This window comes from Orbicella faveolata, unplaced genomic scaffold (genome assembly GCF_042242905.1).
Source record: "Orbicella faveolata isolate gen_17 unplaced genomic scaffold, um_ofav_v1 contig_4, whole genome shotgun sequence".
Taxonomy (NCBI): Eukaryota; Metazoa; Cnidaria; class Anthozoa; order Scleractinia; family Merulinidae; genus Orbicella; species Orbicella faveolata.
Window position 1 is genome coordinate 5,042,515 of NW_028301569.1, and position 16,874 is coordinate 5,059,388.

General features: G+C 36.6%; 1 long non-coding RNA gene across 5 annotated transcripts; it reads right to left on the minus strand.

Moving 5' to 3' along the window:
- Nucleotides 1-1,654: 1,654 nt before the first annotated feature.
- LOC149101157 (uncharacterized) lies at nucleotides 1,655-13,466 on the minus strand. 5 transcript variants are annotated; one of them, XR_016203152.1, is made up of 8 exons: nucleotides 12,993-13,466; nucleotides 11,162-12,622; nucleotides 7,016-10,699; nucleotides 6,738-6,821; nucleotides 6,226-6,349; nucleotides 4,300-4,427; nucleotides 3,656-3,859; nucleotides 1,655-2,524 (listed from the first exon to the last, which is right to left on the minus strand). It is a non-coding gene; the product is annotated as an uncharacterized LOC149101157 (long non-coding RNA). The 5 variants fall into 5 exon arrangements; XR_016203151.1 differs by lacking the exon at nucleotides 12,993-13,466 and adding an exon at nucleotides 2,836-2,914 and having other exon boundaries at nucleotides 8,975-10,699; nucleotides 11,162-12,077; XR_016203150.1 differs by lacking the exons at nucleotides 11,162-12,622; nucleotides 12,993-13,466 and adding an exon at nucleotides 2,836-2,914 and having other exon boundaries at nucleotides 6,252-6,349; nucleotides 7,016-8,529.
- Nucleotides 13,467-16,874: the final 3,408 nt, after the last annotated feature.

A 16,874-nucleotide genomic window follows, 5' to 3' on the forward strand; every position in this document is an offset into this window, starting at 1 on the left:
AGCTCCACAGTTATTTTTTTGGAATGTTGTTACTAATGAAAATAATCCAACATGTACATGAGGTATATTGCGAACGATTTAATAGTTTCAGCCGGAACTAGGATTACATCAGCAGATCGAGGTGTAAGATGGTGTGATTATGAAATATAGAGCCATGATTTCAAGGATTTCTGGGAAGTCACCAAAAATCCTGATCACATAACAGAACTGTCTTCTCTTCTTTTGGTGGCATTTCTTGTTCTTTCTTACCTTATTCAGAAGACAAGACATTGTTATTAATCATTATATTCTTTCTTAGTTAACATGGGGACTCCCACACAAAAGAAGTTAACACAATTTTTTGTTGTGGGGACTGATTGAAATGCAGTGGTTACAATACTCAGTCCCTAAATCTCTACCAAATCAAATCTCACAAAAATACCGCAAGGAGAGCAAAGGGCTTCATGAATCAAGTATATAGCTTTTTGAAGAGATCAAAGAAGTAAGGTAGGTCTATGCACCATCAATTTTACGTAGTGCTCACAAGTACCTACACCATCCTAACACCCCCCCCCCCCTTGCTGCAAGCCTAATTAATTAATTGAAAAATTAATGCATTAAACAAACATTAAAGTTTACACCTTATGGCCATAGTGCCATATTGCCATAGTGCTTTAGCGACGTCAACCTTCAAACCACCCCAATAGTACACTCTGCACTAAAGTATAGTATACATAAATTATGTAAAAAGTTGGAAAGTTTTGTTTTCTAACTTGTCCCCAAAGATACATTTAGCCATCTTCACTTTCGTATGGAGTCTCCTCCGCCTGGAAGGGTTTGCAATAAGCAAAATCACTCTCGAATGAATGGTAATTATGATAATTTTTTTGCTGATCATGAATACTTGCTTCTAATAATAATTTTATTATTCAATTTCAATGTGATTTGTTCTTCTTCTCGACTGAGATTGTAGACTACAGGAGCTGTTATTGGGTTCCATTAATTAATTTTACTATGATTAAATTATACCAGAATTAATATATAGATTTAGGCCAGCCTAAAAGCGGAGCTCCTCAGTTATTTTTCGGAATGTTGTTACTAATGAAAATAATCCAACATGTATGAGGTAAATTGCGAATGATTTAATAGTTTCAGCCGGAACTAGTATTATTTCAGCAGATCGAGGTGTAAGATGGTGTGATTATGAAATATAGAGCCACGATTTCAAGGATTTCTGGGAAGCTACCAAAAATCTTGATGACATAACAGAACTGTCTTCTGTGCTTTTTGGTGGCATTTCTTGTTCTTTCCTACCTTATTCAGAAAGACAAGGCATTGTCATTAATCATTATATTCTTCCTTAGTTAACATGGGGACTCCCACACAAAAGAAGTTTACACATTTTTGTTGTTGTGGGGACTGATTGAAATGCAGTGGTTACAATATACTCAGTCCCTGAATCTCTACCAAATGAAATCTCACAAAAATACCAAAACAGTATACATATGTGAAAAGTTGGAAAGTTTTGTTTTCTAACTTGTCCCCAAAGATACATTTAGCTATCTTCACTATTGTATGGAGTCTCCTCCTGCTGGAAGGGTTTGCAATAAGCAAAATCACCCTCACATGAATGGTAATTACGATATTTTTTTTTTGCTGATCATGAATACTTGCATAGGCTTCTAATAATAATTTTATTATTCAATTTCAATGTGATTTGTTCTTTTTCTCGACTGGCATTGTGGACTACAAGAGCTGCGATTGGGTTCCATTGATTAATTTTGCTATGATTAAATTATACCAAGAATTATCAGTGAGCTAAGAGGAAGTTATATTATGTACATGTATTTTGTCTGCACTACATAACCAAATGCACTCAAAGGTTATGAGGCATAGGTACATTTGTCAGAAGAGCCCAGCATATCCAAGATATGTTTTGATTGACACATCAATTAAGATAATTTACAGCAAAATGGATAAAAAATACATCAATATCCTACATGCACCAAAGCCAGACATGGGGTTATAAGGCAATCGTTTAAACAACAGATTGAAATAATTTATAAATTAGAGAACACTATTTCTACAACAGAATGGAACAAATTAACCTTATCGGACATTGCGAATGGCAAGGCTGTCTGTAGAATGTCACAAATTTCTCAACCCTTTCTTTCTACAAAAATGCTAATCCTGCAACTTTGCTTAAGACCCAGTTCTCCATTTCGTGTTGGCAAAATATCAATTTATGCCATGTCCAATGCAGATTATCACAAAATTGATTTAAAAGCTCAATAAATATCATTTTAAAGCCAAAAAGCCAATTATTTAAATAAACCATGAGTAAATTATCTCTAAGAAAAACTGATTAAATTAACAGGCACTTAAAAATAATTAGTTAATATGTGTTTCTTAATAATGTAATGCAGTGTATCTGTCACAATGTTGCAGCTATGATATTACTACAAACAGGATGGGTTGCAGAACTGAACCTCCAAGTCAGTTTATTCAATGAACTTGGTGCAGAAATATAATCCCATCAAGTTGTCTGTAAATACAGAGAAACTAAACAAAGCATTACAATCATAAGTAATGAATTACTAAACTCTTTTACATGTACTGTATGAACAGTGTATGTTCCATTAATATTGGGGATCTCTCAGAAGCTGCATCCATGATAAATTAATTTGTTCCCAGATGCATTTGTTTATAGAACTTTTCACAAATTAATATCTGTCATAACAGTGACCTCTGTGTTCTCCAACCAATAGCACACAAGAAAAATACACTCAGTAAGATATTGTTTACAATAAAAATCAATGCCTATAAGCAATCATAAGGACCTTAAATTTATATTACCTCATTATTGCAATGTCCTCCCCAATGGTCATATTTGTTCTGTGGGTCCAAACTTGAGCAAGTAGATTCTGCATCGTACCTAGGAATTGCCGTTAACAGTAAATTAAGGTGGTCTGACCATATCTCATCTATATCAAGCAAGGCGAGTCGATCCTTGGGGGTGATAAAGAGAAATCTTTGGAACTGCCTCAGGAAAGTACGCGAAACGGCCTATACCAGCATCGTCTGACCCAAATTGGAGTACGCAAGTGCCTCGTGGGACCCACATTACAAAAAAGATATTTTAACCCTGGAGAGAGTTCAAAGGAAAGCTGCTCGTTTTTCCCTTCAAAACTTCAACAACACAGCAAGCGTGACAGACATGCTATCTGACTTGAAATGGGACACATTAGAAACAAGACGAAAGAAAAACAGACTGACTCTAATGTACAAACTTAGTCATAACTTAATGGACATAACCACAGAAGAACACTTAATACTAAACAGTGAAAAAAGAACACGCAACAGCCATGCTTTTAAGTATAGGATGCCAAAAGTATCTAAGGACGTTTTTAAGTTTTCTTTTTTTCCTAGATCAATAACAGAGTGGAACCTACTGCCCGCTGACTTAGTAAATTGCAAGTCATTATCTGATTTTAAGTTAAATTTAGGAAAACACGTGAAATGAGTAAAGTAAATTGTACTTAAGAATTATTTTTTAATTATCCTTTTTGTCTAGCTTATGCATATGTGCATATATGTTTGGTACAGTTGATGTGATGTCTTGCGGGACTTTATCAACTAAATAAATGTAGATGTAGATGTAGATGAAATATCTCACCAGGCCATGGTTGCTTTGAAAACCTTTGATGTTTTAATACAGGCTCCCCATCTGTAACCTGTCCATATATTGACTGACAGGAACAGGCATGTAATTCCTTTCTTTGATATACAGTGTACTTCATTGTTAGCTGTTTACTGAGTGTTAGTAGTGAATCAAATGCTAGGGGTTGGTACTCCAACTTTCACTGTGGCAGGCTCTGCCCTGAGATACAAAGCAAACTTACATAACTGTTATGAACTTTGCCACTTGCTTTCGAGAGCAAATGCAATTTGCTTCAAACAAGCAACTGGAACATTGAGGGTTACAACAATGTGCACAGTCCCAATCACAGGGTCATCCAGGCTGTTTGGTTGTACATATAACTGTACAACTGTATATGAGTTCAGCTTCCAGAAGAAAATCAGAGTTTGTCAGGATAAATACTGATGTTCTTGCCTACTCAATGAATGAATGTGCAGTTCCAGAAGATATTGATCACACCCAACACCCATTCACAGCCAGTCTTTAGAAATTCCAAATTAAAGTATCAGGAATCAAGAGCTCTAATAGAGAAAAAACCTCCATGTGGGGTATGAATCTTTTCTTGAAGAAAACAATGTCTGAGAAATCATTAATTACAAAATGTTTAAGAAACATCTTACCTTTCAGAGAATTTTGTAATCTACACTGTCTGGCCAGTTCATATACATGTATTTGACAAGTTGACACTGGGCATGTTTGTAAATTTGTGCACTTCAACATCACATTACTATGTAGTAGCACTGGCCAACTAAAAACAAACAGCATAATTTGGTTAATTAATATACACTGTACATTATTAGGTTGAAATATTGGTGTAGATTGTTGCACATCAACAGATACAGAAACTATTTGCACCTGAATCATAATGAGTGAAAAATCGTGCATGAGACATTTGCATGTACATGTAACAGCCCTCCACCTCAGAACCATCACAGATATGATACATTTGATATTTTTAAACTCTCTGAAATTTCAGATTATTCAAGATTAACATATGCACATACATCATCTGGAGCAACCCTAAAACACTGAATTTGGAAACCGAAATCCGGAATCCAGAATCTGGAATCCAGAATCCGGAACCAAAAACCAGAATCTGGAATCCAGATATTATGAATGATGATAGAAATAATTCACTTCAGCAATGTCTAATAAATAAATATGAGCAAAAATCATTTTGTTGTTATTTATTTTCTTGGCTTTACTTCAGCCACAGACTGTAATTGCTAAAAAATTATTGACTAGTTCTGAACAACCCTTAGCTATATATCTGGCCCCGTTGTTCAAAAGCTGCATAAAGCTATTCATTCGGTACATCACTATCCAGTCAGGGTTACTGATTTTTTGGGTGGATAGAGTTACTCATAGCCTGCGAGCAGGCTCTAGTATCTGTCTCTATTGTCTGAGCAGGCTAAATAGGTGTCTAGTGTTTTTCTGCATTGGCATGTCACCAAGAGCCTTCATGCGGCTTTGCCAATCACACCCCCAGCCCAAACACGAGAACCTGCTCATAGGCTAAGTTACCCATCTTTTGTTCAAGCTGGCCCTGGTGAGAGCCCGGTTCTTGTCTAGATCAAATTGCTCTGAGAAGACTGGTGAGCAGCACATTAACAACAAGCTATTATAGGCTATTGCAGTGAGTTTCTGGCAGTCTTTTAGCATCTTTGAACAGCATGTGGTCTGATCTGTCAGCAAGTGAGAAGCAGACGGAAGTAAGTGTGCAACATTTCTACAAATTGTTTTAATATGATGGCCGCCAAGAATATGAAATGCTGATTTGTCACAGTATGTGTGGAAATTGTGTTAATCTGGAATTGGTCTCGTATCTGTTGGAAAAATCAAATTTCATATTTAGACCAGACGGGTTAGCCCTTGGACTTCGAAATTGGGGGGCGTGACCGTCAATGTACAGGGGGCTGCCACTGATGGATATCCTGTTCTCTATGACATTTTCTATCTTGTTCAGTATGTACTAGACATAAAGGATAAATTTATACTTCCGGTAAATTGAAGATCACTTATTAAACAAAATGGCAATTACCAGCAAGCTTATTTTAGACACTCTCAAGGTGCTTGGAGTAAAATTAAGATGCACTTTACTGAGATTCTCATAATCATAGCCCTCACTAAAAATAACGGTTGCACAATTTCAACAGACGGGGAATTTTTGTTTCAAAAAAGGTTAAGTTTGAGGTCCTTTTTACTTGGCAGCTTACTTTTTACAGTCGAAAAGCTAAGCAAAACAATTTTCGCGTACTTGAAGAACTTACTTTCTTTGATTTGCGGATTCTGGTTTCCAGTTTCTGGATTCCGGTTTTTGGTTCCAGATTCCGGATTCTGGTTTCTGGGTTTTAGGGTTGCCCCATATTTAACATATTGTTTGCTTCACATTCAGTTTACACATGGCTGTTATCCAGCATAGGCAGACTGATAAGTTTTCCTTCAAAAATATATTGCAACAACTATTGCATCTTTCGTTACCTATTCTTGTGATGAAATGACACAAAATTCAAGAACAAGAAGTCATAAGCATAAAACTAACTTACATGGTAGTGCTTACAGTTCCTCTTACCATCTGCATATGCTGTCCATAAACTGATGCTGCCTGGACAATGTACTCATTATTTTTCTGATCACACCTTTTAAAACGTCACTGTTATATAATTTGTCCTGAAAAAGCAATACATGAAATGTTATGCCTTTGGCACTCACCAAATGCCTTTACAAGATGTATAATGTACACCATATCAACATTCACAATTCTCTTTACTTTCATTGTAACTCTTTTGTGTCATTTTCCCTCACTTGAAGACAGGACTTCCACATTAGGTTATAACTGCCTCTGGAATCTCTATGAATTCACAGGGAGTGATAACAATTAAATCATGACTAATTTTAGCAAAGGAGGCATTCAAATGCCAGATTTTAATGCTAAGTTTATACAGTAACTTTACATTACTCTTCGTACATATATATAACCTCTCAATTATTGCACCTATAGACTGAAGGTGTGCTGGGGGAAGAAATGTTCTAAACCCTCTGAACTTTTCCCCCTTACCTGTAATAGGATGACTATTATGAACTACAGTTTGTAACCAACACCAACATCAGGTTATGTATACACATGTATATTTGTTGTCATCTGTAATCATAAAAAAATAAAAATTTAAAATCCCCCATAAAGTTCACACTCAATAACACTACTACATGTAGCGCTGTTACTGGAAATCAATTTAAGTGAAACTGTTGAAACAGCTCTGCCAAAATTTTTCCTAGCAGTTAAGGCAGGATAACAGAATATACATGTAGCACACAGCAAAGGCTAGAGATACTCACATGTTAGTTATCAGTTAGGATTTGGTGAGCTTCTGTGCTGTAGGTATGGTGGAAAATAATAGATTATCAGAAATGAAGGTTCCTGAGACATTTTGACAGCACTGAGAGGAATTAATATATAAATTCACAAAAGAAGGAGAAGTTCTTGCCCTGTCCAGTTCTCTGTAATAAAAATATCATTTACATGAGTCATTTATAATATGTGGTTTGTGTTTAAAGCCGATATAATGCACACTCTGATTCGCCAATTCCAGTGCATTATTTACATTTACATGGTATACCTCGGTAAAACCATAAAACATTGCGTGGGACTAAAATAAAAAATATAAAAAATAAAAAGAAATGCCTAATTCATAACAATTTAAAATACTCAACACTAAAACGAATGTAATTCTTTACTTGAAAATTATTCTCCCGTAATGCCCATGGGCCAATTACAGGCAGGTTAAAAAGTCCTAACACAAAGTAAAAGAAAATTAAGAAAACTATTGCTTTTTTCCGGAAAATTGTAGCGACTGAAGACAATGATGGAACACTCTGAGAGTGCATTCTATCAACCTGATGAGATAAAATTTAAGGAGAGTAGAGAATTCACGAAGTTATATCACAAACAAATTGGTACAGGACAGGAGAAAGGGAACTGTACAGCCAGGAAGAAACTGAAACTTTCTTCGACCAGCAAAAAAGTATGCATGCACAACAAAGAAAACAGTCAGTGACATTCATTTAATAAGTTAGTAAATAAAAAATTAGTGTGAAGAAGAGAGTAAAGAGAGAGAGAGAGTGGAGATAGGAGAGCACTCTCTCCAACTAAATTGTGTATATATGTATGTAAAAGTTCTTCTTATTACTGAGAAATGGTCAGGGCAAGAACTTCTATTACACTGTTCAATTTACCGAGTCAATTAGTACTATCTCACTTTTTTGGAACATTTCCATATTAAGTGTAAATACCGCATTGGGGAATAACCTCTTATTAACAAAATACGGTCCATGTACCCCCAACCAAAAGCAATGGCACAAATAACATGAAATAGCCAATCAAAATCAAAGCAGAGCTTCATTTGCAGACAGGATTGCCATGCATAATCGTCTACTCGACATTTTGGACCATATAAGCATTTCACCAAACCGAACTAATTGGACAGACAACAAAATAAAACGAGGAAATCTACATTATAAACACAAGATGCATATCACTACATCTGAGCTCGAGTATCAACAGCAAATCCCTTTTCAGTGAACGGTGACCGAATAAAAGAGAGGGTAAAGAAAATTCGTTTAAGCTTGCGGTGTTAAAGTTGAAAAATTATTCACGCTTAAATTTGAATATTACTGAGAGTCTGTATTTTTGCCGACGGCTTAATTTAGCTATTCAGTCATTTCATTGGCAGTAGCCAATTTAACCTCGGAATTCACAAAAGCATTTCGCCAAACCGAATAAATTGAACTAACAAAACGAGGAAATCTCCATACTTTGTAATCACAATATGCAAATATTCACATAGGAACGAAAGTAAATTTAGCAAATCTTGTTCGCTTCGGCTTAAAATGATTTGTAGACCTTTCTTGGTTCAGTTTTCAACAACAGAAGAACAAATTTTAGCAGTCTACGAAGCGGCAGTGCTACCTAAATCAGAGAAAACTTCAAAACTCGCCCGGCCGTGTTTACAAGTACGATTTTGGTTAAGCTTATTTTTAGATGTGAGGTTATAAGCTTAAATTGACGACGAAAATCGATAGAAAACATAATTTGTTTACAACTTACAGCAACCTCCAAAGCGACCCACTTGTTATTGTTTAGAGACGAGCGAAATTAAAACGATGCAATTTTTAAAATCTCTTACAGCATGGCTTCAAATAAGGAAGACTTTTAATGGATTCCAATTGAAAATAAGCTTATATCGCCGAGGAAACTTGTTAATTTTCATACCAAACGCAACAACAAAAGTCACTTACCGCAAGTTGGCAATTCAGTTCGGCCAGTGTAAATCTTCCAGGCAGAAACTTGCAGCAAAAGTTGTGAAGACTAAACTGAAGTTATATTTTCGATAGATCAACGAATCAACCACTTCTTTCCGCTACGTTTAGTGTTTTGCAATTTCTCTAAAACACTCGGGTACGTTTGATTTCTCTAATGTTCATCACCTGACCAAATCAGGTGACTTTTGAATTTTCTTGCACGGCTGCACAGCATCACGTTCGCGCGAATTTTGAACTTGGCCATGGGGAGTTCGGCAGTCTTCTGAATCAATTTGTCGGGTACTTTCGCCTCCTTTCTATAGCCCTCGTTAGCTTTGGTTCACGGCATTGTTCGGTATTATTTCACCTCCTTTCTCTAGCCCTTGACTAGCTATAATTCACGGCATTGTTCAGTACTGTTTCGCCTCCTTCCCCAGCGCTGGCCCTCTCAGTCTTTTTCGCGATATTCTTCGCTACTTCTTTGCCTGTTAATTCTTGCTTTCTGTCTTTTGCTTCAGCGTAACCCTGTCTTAAAAATATTAAATCAACCTCCGCTATCGTTTTTCTTTAAAAATCCCGCCAAGAAAAATGGCATTCACCCGCTACCAACTGAGGGTGCATGTCTCTGTCAACCTATTAGCTGGAGTATGGCCGCCATCTTACGCGACTCCGTCGTCGTCGTCGTCGTCGTCGTCGTCGTCGTCGTCGTCGCCGCCGTCGTGCGTACGCGCCCACGAGCAATACCGCTAGCCATGATAACCATGAGAAAATCAATTCATGGGTTTCCTTTTCTCCCCTATATGGGTATGGGGCTCCGCCGGAGCTCCGCTATAAGTAAGCTAAGAGTAAGTTATACTATGTAGATGTATTTTGTCTGCACTACACGACCAAGTGCACTCCAAGGTTATCAGGCATACAGTAGGTATATTTATCAGAAGAGCCCAGCATATCCAAGATATGTTTTGATTGACACATCAGTTAAGATAATTTACAGCAAAATGGATAAACAATATACCAATATCTTACATGCACCAAACAGGACATGGGGTTATAAGGCAATCATTTAAACAACAGATTGAAATAATTTATAAATTAGAGACTACTACTTGAACAACAGTAGGGAACAAATTAACCTTATTGGACATTGCGAATGGCAAGGCTGTCTGTAGAATGTCACAAATTTCTCAACCCTTTCTTTCTACAAAAATACTAATCCTGAAACTTTGCTTAAGACCCAGTTCTCCATTTCGTATTGGCAAAATATTAATAGAACTTTTCACACATGAACATCTCTGTCATAATTATAGTGATCTCTGTGTTCTACGAGAATTGGTACACAAGAAAAATACACTCAGTAAGATATTGTTTACAATAAAAATCAATGCCTATAAGCAATCATAAGGACCTTACATTTATATTTCCTCAGAAATATCTCACCAGGCCATGGTTGCTTTGAAAATCTTTGATGTTTTAATACAGACTGCCCATGTGTAAACTGCTCAAAATATTGACTGATAGGAACTTGCTACTTGAACACCACTGTTATTCATATAAAAACATATCAATTATAATTTATTATAATCATTGCAGTACACCAAAAGATGACATTCCTTTTTTTGATATACAGTGTACTTCGTTGTTAGTTGCTTACTGGAGTGTCAGTAGTGAATCAAATTTTAGGGGTTGGTACCCCAACTTTCACAGTGGCTCTCTTGCTCTGCCCTGAGATGCAAAGAAAACTTATATCACCTTTATGAACTTGTCGACTTGCTTTTGAGAGCAAATGCAATTTGCTTTAAACAAGAAACTGGAACATTGCAAATTACAACAATGTGTACAGTCCCAATCAAAGGGCCATCCAGGCTGTTTGGTTGTACATATACAATGTAACCATACAACTGCATATGAGTTCAGCTTCCAAAAGAAAATCAGAGTTTGTCAGGATAAATACTGATGTCCGTGCAAGCTTACTAAATCTGAATGTGCAGTTCCAGAAGATATTCATACCCAACACTCATTCATGGCCAGTCTTAAGAAATTCATAATATTTCAAATTTCCAAAGTATCAGGAAGAGAGAGCTCTAATAGAGAAAAAAACCTCCATGTAGGATATGAATCTTCTCTTGAAGAAAACAATGTCTGAGAAATCATTAATTACAAAATAATGTTTAAGAAATATCTTACCTGGTAATTCCAACTTTCAGAAAATTTTGTAACCTAGACTGTCTGGCCAGTTGATATATTTCACAAGTTGACACTGGGCATGTTTGTAAATTTGTGGGCTTCAACATCACATTACTATGTAGAAGCATTGGTCAACTAAAAACAGCATAATTTGGTTAATTAATATACACTGTACATTATTAGGTTGAAATATTAGCGTAGATCATTGCACACCAACAGATACAGAAACTATTGGCAGCTGAATCATAACAAATGAAAAACCGTGCATGAGACATTACTTGTACATGTAACAGTCCTCCACCTCAGAACCATCACAGATATGATATGATATTTTTAAACTCTCTGAAATTTCAGATTATTCAAGTCTAACATGCACGTACATCATTAAGGGCAACCCTAAAACACTGAATCCGGAAACTGGAACCCGGAACTGGAAACTAGAATCTGGAATCCAGATATTATGAATGATGATAGAAATAATTCACTTCAGCAATGTCTAATAAATAAATATGGGAAAAATTATTTTGCTGTTATTTATTTTCTTGGTTTTACTTCAGCCACAAACTGTAATTGCTAAAAAATTTTGACTAGTTCTCAACAACCCTTAGCTATACATCTGGCCCGATTGTTCAAAAGCTGGATAAAGCTATCCATTGGGTAAATCACTATCCAGTCAGGGTTAGTTTCAACAGCTTTTGGCGAATAAACATCACAGGTTGCATGATTGCAAATTTGGCCAAGAGGAAGTTTGGGTCTGGACACAGACAAAAAAAAAAACACGGGTAGAACATGAACTGCGCTCGGCCCATGGCCACGCGGTTAATTACCAGCAAGCTTATTTTAGATGCTCTCAGGGTGATTGGAATAAAATTATGATGCACTTCACTAAGATTCTCATAATCATAGCCCTGACACTTGAAATAACGGTTGCACGAATTTCAACAGATGGGGAATTTTTGTTTCAAAAAAGATTAAGTTTTAGGTCCTTTTCACTTGGCCGCTTATTTTTTACAGGCAAACACCAAAGCAAAACAATTTTTGAGTATTTGAAGAACTTGTTTTCTTTGATTTGTGGATTCCGGTTTCTGGTTTCTGGATTCCAGTTTTTGGTTCTGGATTCCAGATTCCGGTTTCCGGGTTTTAGGGTTGCCCCATCTTTAACAGTGTGTTTGCTTTACATTCAGTTTACACATGGCTGTTATCCAGCATAGGCAGACTTATAAGTTTGCCTTCAAAAATAAATTGCAACAACTGTTGCATCTTTCATCACCTATTCTCGTGATGAAATAACACAAAATCCAAGTACAAGAAGTCAAAAGAATAAAACAACTTACTCGGTATAAATACTTACAGTTCCTCTTACTGTCTGCATATGCTGTCCATAAACTGGTACTGCCTGGACAATGTACTCGTTATTTTTCTGATCACAAATTTTAAAACGTCACTGTTATATAATTTGTCCTGAAAAAGCAAGACAAGACAAGCACTCACCAAATACCTTTACACAATGTACAATGTACACAGTATCAACGTTCGCAATTCTTTTTACTTTCATTGTAACTTTTTTGTGTCATTTTCCCTAACTTGAAGACAGGACTTCCACATTAGGTGATAATTTTCCTCTGGAATCTCTATGAATTAACAGGGAGTGATAACAATTAAATCGTGACTAATTTTAGCAAAGGAGGCGTTCAAATGTCAGATTTTAATGTTAAGTTTATAACTTTGCATTACTCTTCGTATATATATAACCTCTCAATAATTGCACCTATAGACAGAAGGTATGCTGGGGGAAGAGATGTTCTAAACTTTCCGAACTTTTCCCCCTTACCTGTAATAGGATGACTATTATGAACTACGATTCGCAACTAACACCAACATCAGGTTATGTATACACATGTATATTTTGTTGTCTCCTGTAATTATAAAAAAATAAAAATTAAAACCCTCCATAAAGTTCATACTCAATAACACTGCTACATGTAGCGCTGTTACTGGAAATTAATTTAAGTGAAACTGTTGAAACAGCTCTGTCAAGAATTGTTTCTAGCAGTTAAGGCAGGATAACAGAATATACACGTAGTACACAGCATAGGCCACACATACACACATGTTGGTTATTAGTTAGGATTTGGTGAGCTTCTGTGCTAGGCATGGTGGAAAATAGACAGTTCACAGTCCCCTATTTTTCCGTGAGATCGTAGATGTCAATCGTTGAGTTCGACAGGCCACCATCTTGGTCTCTTGATGCGAGCGAAACTGGGGAGAGTACAAAATGCCCGTGGGTAGTGGCGGTGGGGCTAATAGCGTGGGGGTGAATTTTGAACTCTCCCCAGTTTCGCTCGCATCAAGAGACCAAGATGGCGGCCCGTCGAACTCAACGATCGACATCTACGATCTCACGGAAAAATAGGGGACTGAGACCAGTCTAGATGGAAAATAATGGACTATCAAAAATGAAGGTTCCTGAGACATTTTGACAGTGCTGAGAGGAATGAATATATATATATTTACAAAGAAGTTCTTGCCCTGTCCAGTTCTCTGTCATAAAAATATCATTTACATACATTTATTACATCTGGTTTGTGCTTAAAGATGATATAATGCACACTCTGATTGGCTAATTCTAGTGCATTATTTACATTATTCATGTGCGACTAAAATAAAAAAATAAAAATAAAAAGTAATGGCTAATTCATAGTAATTTAAAAATACTTAACACTAAACAGATCTAATTCTTTATTTAAAAATTATTCTCCCGTAATGCCCATGGGCCAATTACGGGCATGCTAAAAGGTCCTAACACAAAGTAAGAGGACACTACACGCTTTGCTGCGCGTACCCAGGCAGTCGTTATACTGAGAAGCAATAGCTATATTGCAATTGAGCTAAATGTTCTGCATCTGAAGTTGTAGGAAATTCAATCGAATTGATGTGCTTAAGCTATTCTGCTTTTGATTGCATTTCTTGGAATCGATTAATAGCTTATTACTCGTCTGCAAGTCTTTAGGGTGTGAAATGAATCAAGGTCTTTATATCAACCTATAAACGTTTCAGTCTATTTTCCTTAGCCTTTGTCGTTGTTACCTGCGTTTCTCAAGCAAGCGAGATATTTTGAATTTCATAGTTATGGTGATGCGTGGCATAGACCTACGAACGCGGTTGTCGAAATCATATACTTATCTCGTGATTTTTAGCCCATTTAGAAGTTAAAGTATTAGGAAAAGTGCTTATGTAAATGCTTGTTTGTTCAGTACAGATAATCAGTCGCCTAGATAGCCAAAGTAAGTTCCAGATGTTTACAATATTTTCCGGCCGCAATGTAGGTCTACCGCGGAGGTACACCAACATGGCGGTTCCATACTGGTCTCTGTAAATTTGTGCAAATATTTCGACGAATATCTGAGCTTGGGAAAACGCACAGACTTAAACTTCGAGGAGTGTCATCTTTATTAATCTCCTATAACATCACAATTTCTTGATTTTATCCACTAAATGGTTTTCGAACAAATTTCTTATTGCGTCAGGATTGCGTGACAGTGCGAGCCAAGAATTGTTTTGCTGGGGTCAACATACTGTACTACATTAGTTTCTTTCAGCTAAATGTACAATAATTTGCTACATGAGTTTCACTCTTGTAAAGACACATAACTCTGTTACAAGCAAATAACGAGAGAATATCGTTTAGTTCGAGGTTTTATCTTTATTATACTTTACGAAGTTTCTCAGAGCATTTTACTTAGGTGTACTCCAACAGATGAATTGGTAAACAAATTCTCTAACCTCTCTGCTCTTGTCAGACGTTCTTGAGCTCGTGCTGGGATTCTGCTTGGTTCACGATCATGTCTGAAAATACGAAGACGCTTCTGAAGATGCTTTTTATCAAGTTGAAGAGTTGATAGCCCCGGTTGATGGCTCCTTTGGTATAACATGATTCATGATTCACTCAAAATGCTCACTCGTAAATTTATCTCTCGTAAGGCTTTCCGCGACCCGTTCCGAAAACGTTTAACGCCCTTCAGAGTTGGTCTACCTTGAACGGTGTGTTCGTTTGTATGTGATTTCATCGCCCTAGAAATCATGGAATCCGTGCTCACTTTTCTCGACGACAACCTCTGTAAGTCCCATGTGCTATACGCATGCACAGGTGGCGCGATTGACTGCGATTTGTGACTGAACGTGGAAAAAAAAAAACGGAGCCGAAATTTAAACCCAGGCCTCACTGTCTGGGTAATTATGAAAACTATTGCTTTTTTCCTGAAAATTGTAGCGACTGAAAACGATGAATGAACACTCTGAGAGTGCATTCTATCACCCTGGCGAGATAAAATTTAAGGAGACTAGAGAATTCACAAAGTTATATCACAAATGAATTGGTACCGGACAGGACAAAGGAAACAGCGAGGAAGAAACTGAAACTTTCTTTGACGAGCAAAAAAGTATGCATGCCCAACAAAGAAAACAGTCAGTGACATTTGGTTAATGAGTTAGTTAATAAAAAATTAGTGCGAAGAAAAGAGCAGAGAGAGAGAGAGAGAAAGTGGAGAGAGGAGAGTGCTCTCAGTAACTAAATTGTGTTTAATTATATGTACGTAAAAGTTATTTGTATTACTGAGAAATGGTCAGGGCAAGAACTTCTACACCCAAAATTTTTTCTAAGTATGTAAATGTCATTTACACTGTTCAAATGTTCACTGTTTTTTTTGTTAGTGCTATCTCACTTTTGAGGAACATTTCCATTTTAAGTGTAAATACTGCATTGGGGAATAACCTCTCATTAAGAAAATACTGGGCCCATGTACCCCCAACCAAAAGCAGTGGCACTAGTAAAATGAAATAGTAAATCAAAATCAAAGTAGAACTTTATTTGCAGACAGGATTTACATGCACATTATCGTCTACTCGACATTTGGACTATATAAGCATTTCACCAAACCGAACTAATTGGACAGACAACAAAATAAAACGAGGAAAGCTACATTATAAACACAATATGCATACATGTATCACTTCATCTGAGTATCTACAGCAAATCCCTTCTCAATGAAAGGTAACCGAATGAAAGAAAGGATAAAGAAAATTCGTTTAAGCTTGCAGTGTTAAAGTTTAATAATTATTCACGCTTAAATTTGAATATTACAGTGTGTATTTTTGCCGACGGCTTAAGTTAGCTTTGCCAGTCTTCAACCAAATTAACCTGGGAATTCACCCAGGCATTTCGCCAAACCGAATAAATTGAACTAACAAAACGAGGAAATCTCCATACTGTAATCACAAGATGCAATTCTTCACATAAGAAAGTCAAAAGTAAATTTAGCAAATCCTGTTCGCTTCGTCTTTAAATGGTTTGTTCACCTTTCTTGGTTTTCAACAACAGAAGACGGAAGAAATTTTAGCAGTCTACGAGGCGGCTGTGCCAACCAACACAGAGAAAACTTCAAAACTCGCCCGGCCGTGGTTACAAATTCGGTTTTGGTTAAGCTTATTTTCAGACTTGAGGTTATAAGCCTAAGTTGACGACGAAAAACGGCAGAAAACTTTTGTTTACAACTTACAACAACCTCCACAAAGCGATTCATGTATTATTGTTTAGAGACGAGCGAATTTAAAACGATGTAATTTTTAAAATGTCGCACAGCATGGCTTCAATTAAGGAAGACTTTAAGAAGGATTCAAGTTGAAAATAAGCTAATGTCGCCGAGGCAACTTGTTA